This window comes from Pogona vitticeps, chromosome 1 (assembly GCF_051106095.1).
Source record: "Pogona vitticeps strain Pit_001003342236 chromosome 1, PviZW2.1, whole genome shotgun sequence".
NCBI lineage: Eukaryota > Metazoa > Chordata > Lepidosauria > Squamata > Agamidae > Pogona > Pogona vitticeps.
Window position 1 is genome coordinate 128368326 of NC_135783.1, and position 12867 is coordinate 128381192.

The window sequence follows — 12867 nt, forward strand, 5'->3', positions numbered from 1 at the left end:
AGCTCTCACGACTTTAGGTTGCAGCGTCCGGCCCATGTGGTGCTCTCCCTCAAACACATATGGCCAAAGGAACTGCACAGAGACAAGTCAGAGACAAGAAGGCTTGCCCCTTTTGCAGGAGGTCCATGACATCCACTGTGTTTCTCAGGGCGTACCTTAAGCACACACCTCAGCAGGCAATACTCCATGTCACTTCTGCTTTTTGTCACACCCTGCCATGCCAATGAAAACAGCTCATATTGAAAGCATGTGTTTTTAGAGACTGTTTCAACCAATGTATGTGTGTGTTTTTCCTCCTTAAATAGCTCTCTTGATTTTTTTTTTTTAAATGGAGGCTGGATTTTTTTTAAATGAAAGAGCTGTTTGCCACTCTTTTCTGACTATCACAGTGGCCTTTGCAGCTAACGTGGCTACGGAGGTTAGCCAAAGTAAAACTACCACAACAAAGTCCATATGACTGCTTTACCTAAATCCTACAGTGTTATATAGTACAATGCAGCCTCTTGAAATGGCAAGTGCATGGCATATTCACATAAAAAGTATTATGTGAGAAATGGTATCTCTTTCACTCTGGCTCCAATGTGTTATGGAGAGTGCCCTGGATTCACTGAGCGGGTCTCCCTTCATAGCTTTAGCCCTGCTGGTTCTAAAATATGTGCTGGCAGCCTTTGACACCTTTGATTGGGCAGCATTGTCGAAAAGGCCATGATTCCTAACAAGGCAGGATTCTGCACAATGCCCACAATTTCACAACCTGACACAACCACTCCCCCCAAAGAAATGCAGGATTGATTTTTGTCAAGATTGCCAGAAGCACTTGTCAGGAAAGAAGCCAACTCTCGCTTCTGGGGAAGCATGTTGCAGTTGCACACAAGGACCGAAGGATGCTGGCAGAGCTTATATGTGCAGAAATCACTATGGTTACAGCCTACACTTGCACGGCTCAAAACGAAACGCTTCAGTTTGGAAACCACTGCGATTCACCAAATGCCTCAAAATATTCAAACATAAGGACTGCATTTTAAAGGTGAAATAAACCCTTTGATTTAAATCACTTATTTTCAAATTAAGGATGAGGGAGAAAGAGAGAGGGGGAAAGAGAGGGAGAGAGAGAGCCCCAGCTACCTGTGTATGTGTTTACAAGCTTGTTTAAAACGAAAAGACTAGCATTAGAAAATTTACTGTATAAACACCTCATTAGATGCAAATTTCAGCACTCAAGGGATGAACAGCTCCCAGTAACTGTCAAGTGTACAATCTGAAACTCAGGAAACATTTCATACTTAATGCTGAACAGCAAACATTGACTGAGCAGTGTGAATGTCAAAAGGTTGCTGCATTACAAAAAGGTGTTTACACGCGCCCTTATTATGCCAATGGGGCAAAAGGTTAAAGTCAGATAAACTGACCATCGCTTGTGAACACAAAGAGGCAAACTTTGAGGCAATAACCTTCAATTTGGAAGTATTGATTCCATTACTCCCCCCCTTTATCACCAGAAATGTTGATTTTTAAAAACTTAGGAGGTATCCCCAGCAATCCATTCAATTAGCAAGGCTTTATATTGAAACAGTTGTCTGGCTGATTCTTGTATTGCTGTTAACTAATTCTTCCACTTTTCTTTTTTGTTCCTATTGAGTCTTTCTTTTATCAGTATTTTCTCAATCATCATGCTAATTTATTGCAACCTATCATCATATACAAAATAAGAGAAGTCTTACCATTTGCCATTACCTACAAAACCTACGTGCCAAAATTTCTTCTTGTCCATAACTAATTTTCTCACAAAAGGGTAGGTTCAATATAGAATCAACTAAATATTACTAACATTAAATATTCTAAAAATACTTTCCTGAACATTTCCCCTCCTTTTTCTAATTGTTAGTCCAATTTCCCTAATGTATTTTTCCCACACACAGTTTTCAAAATACCATATGTAAAGATACACAATTCATTGGCTCCATTTTACTGACGAGAGAAAGTGAAGCAAAGGCATTAATATGAAATAATTACTGACCGAGCACTTTGAATGGATGAGACTTTAGCCGGGAACAACTGTGAGATGTTGCAGGTATGCCATTGTGATGGGAGCTCTGTGTGAAAAGCAAATGCAAAGAGACTGAATATTAAACCTAAGAGCATCCACACATCCAAGTGGCATACTGACCGTAAGCAACCCTATTTAATCTGGATCCTCGCATCCAAAGGACACGTGAGCCTCAAGCAGCCCTATTTAGTTTTGATAATAAGCAAGGAAAGGAGCAGAAGAAGTGTTTGTTTTGCTGATATCCTGAAGTGGCTTGCTTATTAAGCCACTTCACGATACTGAAAACGGATAGTGGAAGGAACTTTGGCAACTTTGACAGCTGCAAGGATCAATTTTGGTCCATTGCCAGGAACATCATGTGCTGGAAACACAGATTAAATTAAAGCAAACCTATCTGCACCAAAAAAATGTAAAAGTCCCTGATGGGGCTCCCAAAGTTATGGGTATGGGTGCCCTGGGAACAGATTAGCTCCATCTAGCAATTATTGTCATCTGATCGCTGTACAAAAGAGCAAACCAAACCAACCTTACAGTGGGACAAACGCCCATTTCATCAAGCCCTAAGTCGCTGGAAAGCATGAAAGGGACACAAGGAGAGAAAATAGCTGTATATCCGCTACCAAGATATCACTAGCTCTCTATTTTACAAAAACACATGGGGGGAAGTCTAATAATATCTCTCAATGTGCTGAGGAGGGGAATGAAGACCACATCCTGCATCTCCTTTGGCCTAACCATGTGGCCTCTGCATGTACTTGTTGGCACTTACAGTGCCCCATCACAAGAACCTTAGGAGCACAAGAGGGCTGGAGCCAGGAGGCCAAATTGGGGAGCATCCACAGTGTTACTTGGAAACGGCTGGAATACTGCGCAGTCATGATGGTGCAAAAACATTGCATCCCCTGAGGTATCTACTCTTCTCTTTCTCTCTCCCCCTCTCTTTCACTTTCTCCCCCTCTGGTCCCTCCCCTCCCCAAACAAAATGCCTTTTTCTAAAGTTTTTTAAATAGGGTCAGTAGCACTTAATTTATTCTTCTGCTGCCAATATTTCCTAAGCTTTCTCAAGCCCAGATTTAATATTACCATTGAAGTGGCAAGTCAATATCTGGCTCATTTGTGCTTTTTCATAGGAAAGTGCTGAGACAAGGGGAAATGGGGCTCTAAAGTCCCCGCTGAAATACATTAATACAGACAAGTGATGAATTGAGGGTGGGATGTGCAGGGAGAATCCTAGCAACTGCTGGCAATGAGGCAGAGGATAATGTAGGTCTACTGTTCAACGTCCGTGCTTGAGGTTCAGAGGAATATGTCAGTCAGAAGGTGAAGGAGAAAACTGGAACGACTTCCTGGAACACCAACAGCATTACTGGTATCATAGAGGAGGCGTCAGTAATTCGGAAAAGTATAAAGCAGCTGACTGGCAAATGACAGGGTCAGACCTTCAAAGGAAGCCGTGAGTGCTGATCTAGGAAAGGCCATGCAATGAAGCTAACAAAACTTCTATCACTCCAGCAACCACCCCCAATTTTAAGGGGCCAATCCATGTTGCTGGAGACCATAAGGCCCCTTCTAGGTTTTTACTTTCACAGTTGCCAACCAGTTGTTTGTGGGAGCAAACAAGTCTCACACATGATTATACTCTCCAACTCCACAACCAACTGGTATAGTGGAGGTAATAGTGGAGGTAATAGATAGCCATAATGGCTAGCAGCCACTGATTGCCTACGCCTCCATGAATTTGTCCAAGTCTCTTTCGGTCGTCCCAGTAGGCTAATATTTAGTATGAAGCAGGTCAGTGTTGACCATCCTGGATGGTTTCAAAGAGGCTTTTATGAAGTAGGTAGTTTGCTGGATAGTTCAATGAGTTGGGTACCTGGCTGCGGAGAGAGTGGTGGTGGTGGGGGCTGGTTTCCTCACTGTGCCTTCAACGGGAAGAGCCAGTCTGTGTAGCCTTGGGCATGCAGCTCTGCTCAGAGTGACACAAAGAGAATTAAAGAGTAAACCACTTCTGAGTATTCTAGATCTAGAAAATCCTGAAAAGTGTCACTGTAAGGAGGAACGGTCTTTTGACAAGATACTGCCGATGCTGTTATTTTAAAAAGTAAATAAATGCTACAGATGTTTGGGGATGAAAAGTTACCTTTATAAGTCAAACAAAGATTTCTTCACCCGTTCTTCCTCTACCAAGAAAATCTAGTTTTGCCCCCCACTTCAGAAGAAAATTTGTCTCTTCTTAGTAATCCAGTTTAGTATCCCTGGGATGGAATGCCCTTCAGAATGGGTTTGCGTATTTCTGCTCATAACTAGAAATAATACTGGTGGCATTTCAATGTTTCAACTATTCCTTTAAAAAACTAATACCATATGCATGTTTACCATTTGAAGACATGGAATAGAAGAGAATTCAAGATTATCATGCCCACAATCCTTCTTAAAATCAGACTGTCTTAAGAACATAGGCTGATGTTAATTTAACAACTTGAACTCTCAAAGTTGGCACACAGCTTTGATGGACAGACGAAAGGCCCAGCCCGTTTGGAACCACATTCATCTCCATTAGAAATGAGACAACTTAAAAATAGATCTGCATTCTGGTTCTTCTATTACTATATCTGCTGCAAAAAAAAAAAAAAATGTTAGGGGAGAGAGAAAATGGCATTGAATTTTATATCTTAGAGAAGGCGGGAGGAATGGGTCAGACCGTGAAGACAGGTGTTTCAGAATTCATTAAAAATTGTTTTTAAAAACAGTAACAGAAGGGTCAGTTCTGTAGTTCTTTGTCATAACCAGGCTGGGGGTGGGGAGGGTTCAGGTAATAGGTAGGAGCTAAGACAAGCGTAAAGGACCCAAAACATATTGACTGGGACTGCATTTGAAAAAAGGAAGGCAGTGCTTTTTATAAATAATTGGTTAGAGTCATGCTATACATCTTACAGTTACCAGGGGGAAAATGCTCCTAGAGAAATATCGGATATGACCCAAAATACATTGTCTTAGAGATAGATTGTCTCATGCCCTTAAGCAGCACCCTGATTGTTTTTATCAGCATCTATATTATAATAAAAATATTAATTTTAGTTGATCTGAACTGCTGGATAGCTCAGTGGATTGGGTATTTGGTTGTGGAGCCAGAGGTTGGAAGTCCACTTCCTCACTGTGCTTCCGTGACAGGGGCTGGACTCAATGACCCACGGGGTCTCTTCCAGCTTCTGCAGGTCTAAGATTCTAAGATTACATTCTAAAGATGAAAGAAGAATTTGCGGGACCAGTATGAAGAACTGAAATTCCATGAGCTTTGCAAATCAAATACCATGTAGGATGTTGTACAACAAATCCGATGGAGGGTCTGAACACCATTGCAAAAGTGTTCCCAAGTATGCAAAAGAAATAAGCCAGTTTCACAAGAAAAATACTACTTACTTGTTTCCTTTCACAGAATTCAGAATAGAAGCTTCACACCTGATGGTTCAAAAAGATTTGGAAGTTTTCTTCAGGTCGTAGTTTCCTGAACTCCCTGAAGACACCACACGAGGAACTTCCCAGACTCTGGAAGCCTCAGGGAGCTATGCCTTGGAGAAATACCATGCTCCACACATGCACACAACTTCTGCCTGGGTAGGGTGGGGTGGGAGGTGTGGAGGTTTGGAATTAAGTTATAGAATATATAATATGAAAGAAGGAATTAGCAGGCTCAAGCCTACTGTTTGTTTTCTGTCTCCTGGAGGATAGTTTACAACAGAACCCTAAAACTGCCACTAAGTAACTGCTTCTGTTATTTTCTTCATAACTACCAAGGCCATATCTCATCACAAGGCTCAAAAATAAAAACTGCCAATATTCCCTACATTAACACATGTGATTCCTCTGCTGTCACTGTCATGTTTACTTTTATATATTCTTTAACTTACCTCCAACTACCCTCCTATGACCATCTTCTCTCTTGTTCCCCCCCTGCATCTTTGTTCAAGCTGGGTGTCTGTTTTGTGTCTCCTGGACGATAGTTTACAATAGTACAGCATAGGCTAGAGATGGGCATGAATCAGAAAAATAGTGATTTGTTTTGTTTCATGATTCGCCAAGGTCAACAAATCACGAATTATGAATTAATGATTTTTTTTTCTGACGAATCAATGTATCAATTTGTAAAGAAATTATTTTAAAACCCTATAAAACATCCCCCAGGCATGTAGAGATGCCAAATTCACACAGAAGCTTCCCCTGACGCTCCTCTAAAAGCCGTGAAAGTTTGGTGAAGATTAGGTATCAGATGTCCCAGTTATGCACCCACAGAGTGCATCCACCCAGGAAAGTGCCCTTTAACAGCTTCCTTGGGGAAACCCAATCTTCACAAAATTTGGAGGGATTGTAGAGGAGCATCGGTGGACACTTCCCTGCAATTTTGGTGCCGGGGGGGGGGCATTTTATAGCCCAACAAATCAAAAACCACTAAAAAGTCATTGATTCATATTCCTCAGTGGGAATTGATTCGTACAAATACAAATAAACAAACAAGCGATTTTTAAAATGAATTTGGTGATTTATTTTTTAATTCATGCCCAACTCTAGCATAGGCCATAAAAAAACTCCATATAGATGTACTGTATTTTTCTGTGTATAAAATGACACTTTTTCCTAAAATAATTAGAAGAAAAATTGAGGGTTGTTTTATACATGGAAGGAGGCAGATGCACATGAACTTGGGTGCCTCTTGCTGCCACTGCCGCCACTGCCCAATTGCCTCTTCCAGAGCTCACAGCTTGTCCCCTCCAGTGGCTGAGGCAGCAGCGGGCAGAGGGAAACAAGCACTCATGCACGCTTGGGCACTTCTTCCTGCTGCCGCTGCCGGATCACCTCCTCCAGCAATCGTCTCCTTAGGGCAGAGGACAAGGCAGTGAGGTGAGCTGGAGGTGAGCCCGGGCAGTTGCACTGGAGGAGGCAATCCGGCGAGCAGTGGAGACAACAGCAGAAGCAGGAGACGGAGGTGGAGGAGCAGTTGCCCATTAACTGCTCCTCCGCCTCCATCAAGGGTCAAAATTAGGGGGTTGTTTTATGCATTGGCGGTCATATACACGGAAAAATACGGTACCATACCAGGAGCCAATGAATGTTTAGACTGTTTTACTTGCTAAACTGATATTTCATTCAACATTTCCATATGTCTGACAAGGTTTATGCGTCCACAAAAGCTTACATTAAAATATAATAGTTAGTCCTTAAGATGCCACATAATTTTGTCTTGTTTTGTTCTGTTTCTTTGGACTTTGCCTGATATGCTTGCACAGACTGACATGGCTACTTCCTCCAAAACTACAATCAAAAATGTTATTAGACATGTCTAATTAAGCATCTTGTAACTCATTAGTACTTATTAGACAAATCTCTTTTTTTCCCTTGTAAGTGAAGGTATGTGCTATACGATCTTGAAGCTCTAGTTCTTTTTAAAGGTATAAAAGATTTTCGTAAAACACACAGCATATGACTCAGATGTCAGCAGATCTGTAGGCTGTTGGATTTCAGATAACTTGGGGCTGGAAAAGCATAAGGCCATTGTGCATCACTCATTGAATCTTTTAATACACAATATAAACAAAAGCTACTGTTATACCATTAGGAGTTATTAATGCACCAATTAGCCTATTAATCTATGCTAACCATGCAAGTGTGTTCAAATAGATTACAAACTTCACAGAGAGATTATCCTGCATCAATGTAGAATTTAAAATGGTGATATCTTTAGAGATCAACTGATGGACAACTCAGTGGTTGTGAGTTTGCGTCCTCAGTGAGCCTCCTTGACAGGGGCTGGGCTGGATGATTCATAGGGTCCCTTCCAGCTCTGCAATTCTAAAATGATGATGATGATGTCTACTTTGTATAATGTAGTTGTTGGCACAGGAAAGAATCCTTCCTCAATATTATTTTCTTGCCAAAGAGCTTTCTCCACCTGAGTTTAGCCCTCTGTTTAGCTCAGGGTCAATATGTGTGCCTTGAGTAACATTCTCTATGGAGAGGCAAGATATAGAATGAATGAATGGATGGATGGATGGATGGATGGATGGATGGATGGATGGATGGATGGATGGATGAATGAATGAATGAATGAATGAATGAATGAATGAATGAATGAATGAATGAATGAAATGGTCCTGAGCAGTGGCAAAAGGAGCTGAAAATTATTTGGGGCAGGAAAATGACCTGGCAGATAAGACCGAGTAAACGCCTCCCCTACTTTCCTTTTCACATTCCAGCCTCAGCAGCAGCCACTTATAAAAATATGTCAAAGGAAGTGTCTCGACCATGAAATCACAAATCAAAAGTCTTGGGCGAGACTGGATAGAAACCTAATTCTAATTCCTGAAGTATTGCTTCAGGAATTAGATCCGGAAAGCATTCTCTTCGTACAAGAATTCACAAGCATCCAAGTTGCTGCAGAGGGGTTAAAGTTTTGAAACAAGATTGCATGCCCTCGAGGATTCAGTTTAGGATGTGTAAATGCAAAAGCAGCCCTCTGAGCCCCTGCATTGAGGGATGATGTCCATCAGTGTCTGGAGAGAGGCAAGTTCTCCACCTCTGCCCCATGTTTTTGGTCTCTCTCTCTCTCTCTCTCTCTCTCTCTCTCCAGCACCTCATTGCTCATTGCTTTGCTTTGGCACAATAGTGAGAAATCAGAGAACTGCTCAGAGAAGTGAAGAGGCCTCTGGACTCCTGGCCTGACAGGGCCCGCTTGGAAGTTTCAGAGAGACTCATGGTCCTGTTTTGCAGCATTCCCTGTAGACTTTTGTATTTCATATTCAAGGGCGCATTCCTTGATTTCATTGTACTGTTAACTCAAGTGGATAGCTCCACCTAGAGGACAAATTCCCCCCTTTAACTAAGTGTTATTAGTGTATACACACAGAAAAATAATCTCTCCAAGCATAAGCGGAGTTCAGAATCTTATACATGCAGAGAGCATACATTAGGCCACTAATTATAGCCTCACACTTTAAAACTCGAATTCTGACCCAATGACTTCGTAGTATTTATTTTTATTTCTTTAAAATATTTTTACCCACCTTTCTCTTTAAAAAGGACCCAAGGTGGCTTACATAATTAAAAGACAATATTTAAAGCTAAAAACAATGAGTACACAAATGCTAAAAAGGATCAAACAAATACCACTCTAATAAATGGTAAACAAAAGTAATTTTAAAAACACATTCAAAGCAGTAAGGCAAAACTATCTATTTAAAAATCCAACTCAGGCAGCTAGTCACTGAGCGAAGGCTTGCCTGAAGAGAAAGGTCTTTGTCTGATTGTTGAAGGAGAGCAAAGGTGGGGCCAGCCTGGCCTCCTGTGGGAGGGAGTTCCAAAATCTGGGAGCAGCCACAGAGAAGAATCTTTCCCATGTCTCCACCAAATGTACCTGTGAAGATGGTGGGACTGAGAGAAAGGCCTCTCTTGATTAACACCCAAGCAGGCTCATAATGGGAGAGAGATGGTCCTTCAGATAGCTTGGGCCCAAGCTGTTTACGGATTTGAATTGTGCCCAGAAACAGATCGGCAGCCAATGGAGCCAGAGGGGTCATGTGATCCCTGTGACCAGGTCCAATCAGCCCTATGTTTTGGACCCACTGAAGTTTTCAGACACTTTCCAGAGGCCCCACATAGAGTACATTACAGAAATTATGTTGGGATGTAACTAAGGCAAGTGTCACTGTGGCCATATCAGATCTATCCAGGAATGGGTGCAGCTCCTGCACTAGTTTTAATTATGCAAAAGCACTCCTGGCCACCACTGAAAATTGGTCATCCAGGCTCAGAGATGAATCCAGGAGCACCCCCAAGCTGCACACCTCTGTTTTCAGAGAGAGTGTAAATCAGGCAGCAATTAGACTTTACAATGCATGCAACATATACAGAATGACAAGGGAGCATCACAGAAAAATACTGAAGAAATAAGCATCTACTGCTCAAGATGGCTCTTTCTCTCCCTTTCCTCCCTTACTGGAAGTTAGAAATCATCATTAATGTCCTACCACCGGATGAGCCAGGTATTGCTCTGAATATTGATGGTGTGTTGCATTCAAAGCATTCCTCAAACTTCCTCAGCCCATGAGATTTTCTCCTTCCTACACTTCTTTTCCCATTTATTTCACCTTGAATGTTCAACTGTAAACATGTGCATATTTCATTTCTCCTTACAGGAATAATGGGTTAATAGCTTTCTGTGTTTTACGAGTTTTATAATTTCTCGACTGTTACTCATTCATCTTAACACTTCTTCATTGGTTACTTTCTTGACCCAAGAAATCATTAGCACCCTGCAGTAAATACACATTTCAAATGCTTCTGATTTTTTTTAATGGTAGCCTCAAATAGCAAAATGAAGAGTAGATAGGAGCCTATAGCACAGATTTTCAAAGCAAATTTGAAATACTTCTTTCACGTTACATTCTTCATCTTACGGAGGGTGCTCTAGGTCATCTCTACTCTGACTTTTTTATTCAGCCAAGTCCCAAAGTACTTCTATTACTCGAAACCAGATATGACCTTTCTGTGTTTTAACAAAAAGAGGAAAACATCAAAAGACACTCTTCCTTTCTTCATGTGGTTGTGCTGATTCCCAGAACAGAGCCTCTTAAACACAAACGATTCATATCAATGAAACAGTGGTACAGGAAAGTTTTGTATTCCTTTATGTTTTCTTCTTTTGTTTAACCTTTTTGTCACCCTTTGTCTGTTAAATCACCTGGGAGGTTTTTCGTCCAATAGAATCATGAGGGCTTCTGTCAACAGTCAGTCAGAACATCCAGAATGGGGGATTGGATTTTTGAATGTATAAAAGGGTCTGGATTGGTTGGAACCCAGTGAGGAGAGCCCCCCCCTTCACTCATTCTTCTGGGTGGGATTACTGGGTGCTGCTAAGCTCCTTTTGACCTCCTTCTTTGACTGTACTGCCTGTCTGGCTTGCCTGCTGGATTCACAAAAGACAAGAGAAGGTACTATGTTGAAGCGGGGAGACTACTAGAATCTCCCCATATTCTAATAGTTTTATTTTGGCAGGGGGCTTTGACCCCCTCCCATTATTTGCTTGCTTACTTTTCTTGCTTTGGGGGAAGATTGGGCTGTGTGGGGGTTTTTTTTTAAATTATTATTATTATTTTGCATCTGCTTGTCTGCAGGGAAAGTGCTTTCCCTGTTTGACTGTGTTTTTTTGTTTGTTTGTTTTGTTTTGTTTTTAGTGTTATTTGGTTAATTTACTGTGTATATATTAGTTGTTGATATCCGGAGAGACACAAGCTTAGATAAAAGGTTGAGAAGATTCGAAACAAGCATCTGCAGGGATGAATGAATCTGCACTTAGGATGCTTTTGGGCTATCTGAACTAGTCACACAAGCTCGTTGACTAGAGAAGAATATTGTGGTCTTTGGGGGGGGGGTAGTAGTACTGCATTTCTATGGTGTCCTTAAGTGAAGGGACTGGCTATGATACTCAGATAGCTATAAATTCAAGGAACAAATGCCTCCCCACATTTCAGCGCTGACATGTATTCATGAGGAATTGCTGCCAAGTCACCTTCAACTTATTGCCACCCTATGAATGACTGATCTCCAAAATGTCCTCAGCAACCCTGATCAATTCTCATAAACCCCTAGCCTATGGCTTCCTTTATGGAGGAAATCCATTTCATATTTGGTCTTCTTCTGTTCCTGATGCCCTCAACTTTCCCAGCATGATTATTTTTTCCAGTGAATCAAGCCTTTTTTATGATGTCCTCAAATTATGAAATACTAATTTTACTACCTTTTTTTTTTGACATGGTGGCAAATTATAACAATCCTGCCATGAGATTCCTATGTTGACAAAAAGTAGTATTGACTAGTCAAATGCAAACAAGTCCAAGTAGAATGAGCCTGATTTGCTTATTATCAATTAGCTACTGGCTTGTTATGTTATGATCTCATCATCATCATCTTAGAACAGCTGAACTGGAAGAGACCCTGTGGATCATCAAGTCCAGCTGGTGTCAAGGAAGCACAGTCGGGAATTGAACTCCCAACCTCTGGTTCTGCTGCCAGATGTCTAAATCACTGAGCTCTCCTCTCCTTAATTCTGTTCGCATCAAATGGGAGTTAAATGCACAATACTTTTGAAACATTAGCAGTTGCAATCTTTCCTTTTAATAAAGGAAACCTAACAATTATTTTTATGTTACAAAAGTCTACACTGTGACAACTTTTTTTTTTGCCACACACTTTTTGTTTGCCTGGCTATCTGTTTTGTGAATGCTTCTGCTGACAAGAAATTGTGGTCCTTTCATTCTTGTGCAGTTTTTATTTTATTTTTTTCAACAAATATGTCTCCATGAGTGAAGGCACCCGTTTTCATTAAGGACATTAATGAGTTTTCATTAGATCCTTAATTGTCACAACAACTCTGTATGATTGCTCAGGCTAAGAAATAAGAGACCCAAGGTCACTCAATTTTAACCATATTTCAGTTGGGACTAGTTTCTGGGTGGCCCCAATCCCAGTCAGACACTCTAATCACCACATAACACTGCCTACTTCTCTATTCATTTTTGCAGTAAGGAAGAACAACTACCACAGCTTTGTAGTATCAGCTCCTAAACTCTGGAACCTTCTCCCTGAGGATTAACAAAATTCTACACCTCTTCAACAACAGCAACAACAATATATGTTGAGTCAATTCTGATATTTGGTGAACTTTTCCAAGGTTTTCTAGCTATAAAGAACTCAGAAGTGGTTTACTCTTTCCTTCTTCTGGAGTGCCCCGGGATTGTGCCATGGCTTCAAGATTGTACAAGTTAGCTCTG

At 41.1% G+C, this 12867-nt stretch overlaps 1 protein-coding gene across 6 annotated transcripts in view; it reads right to left on the minus strand.

Moving 5' to 3' along the window:
- The window catches only part of DLGAP2 (DLG associated protein 2), a 522791-nt gene that overhangs the window by 386249 nt on the left and 123675 nt on the right, over positions 1–12867 (minus strand). The gene's annotated exons all lie outside the window — the stretch shown is intronic.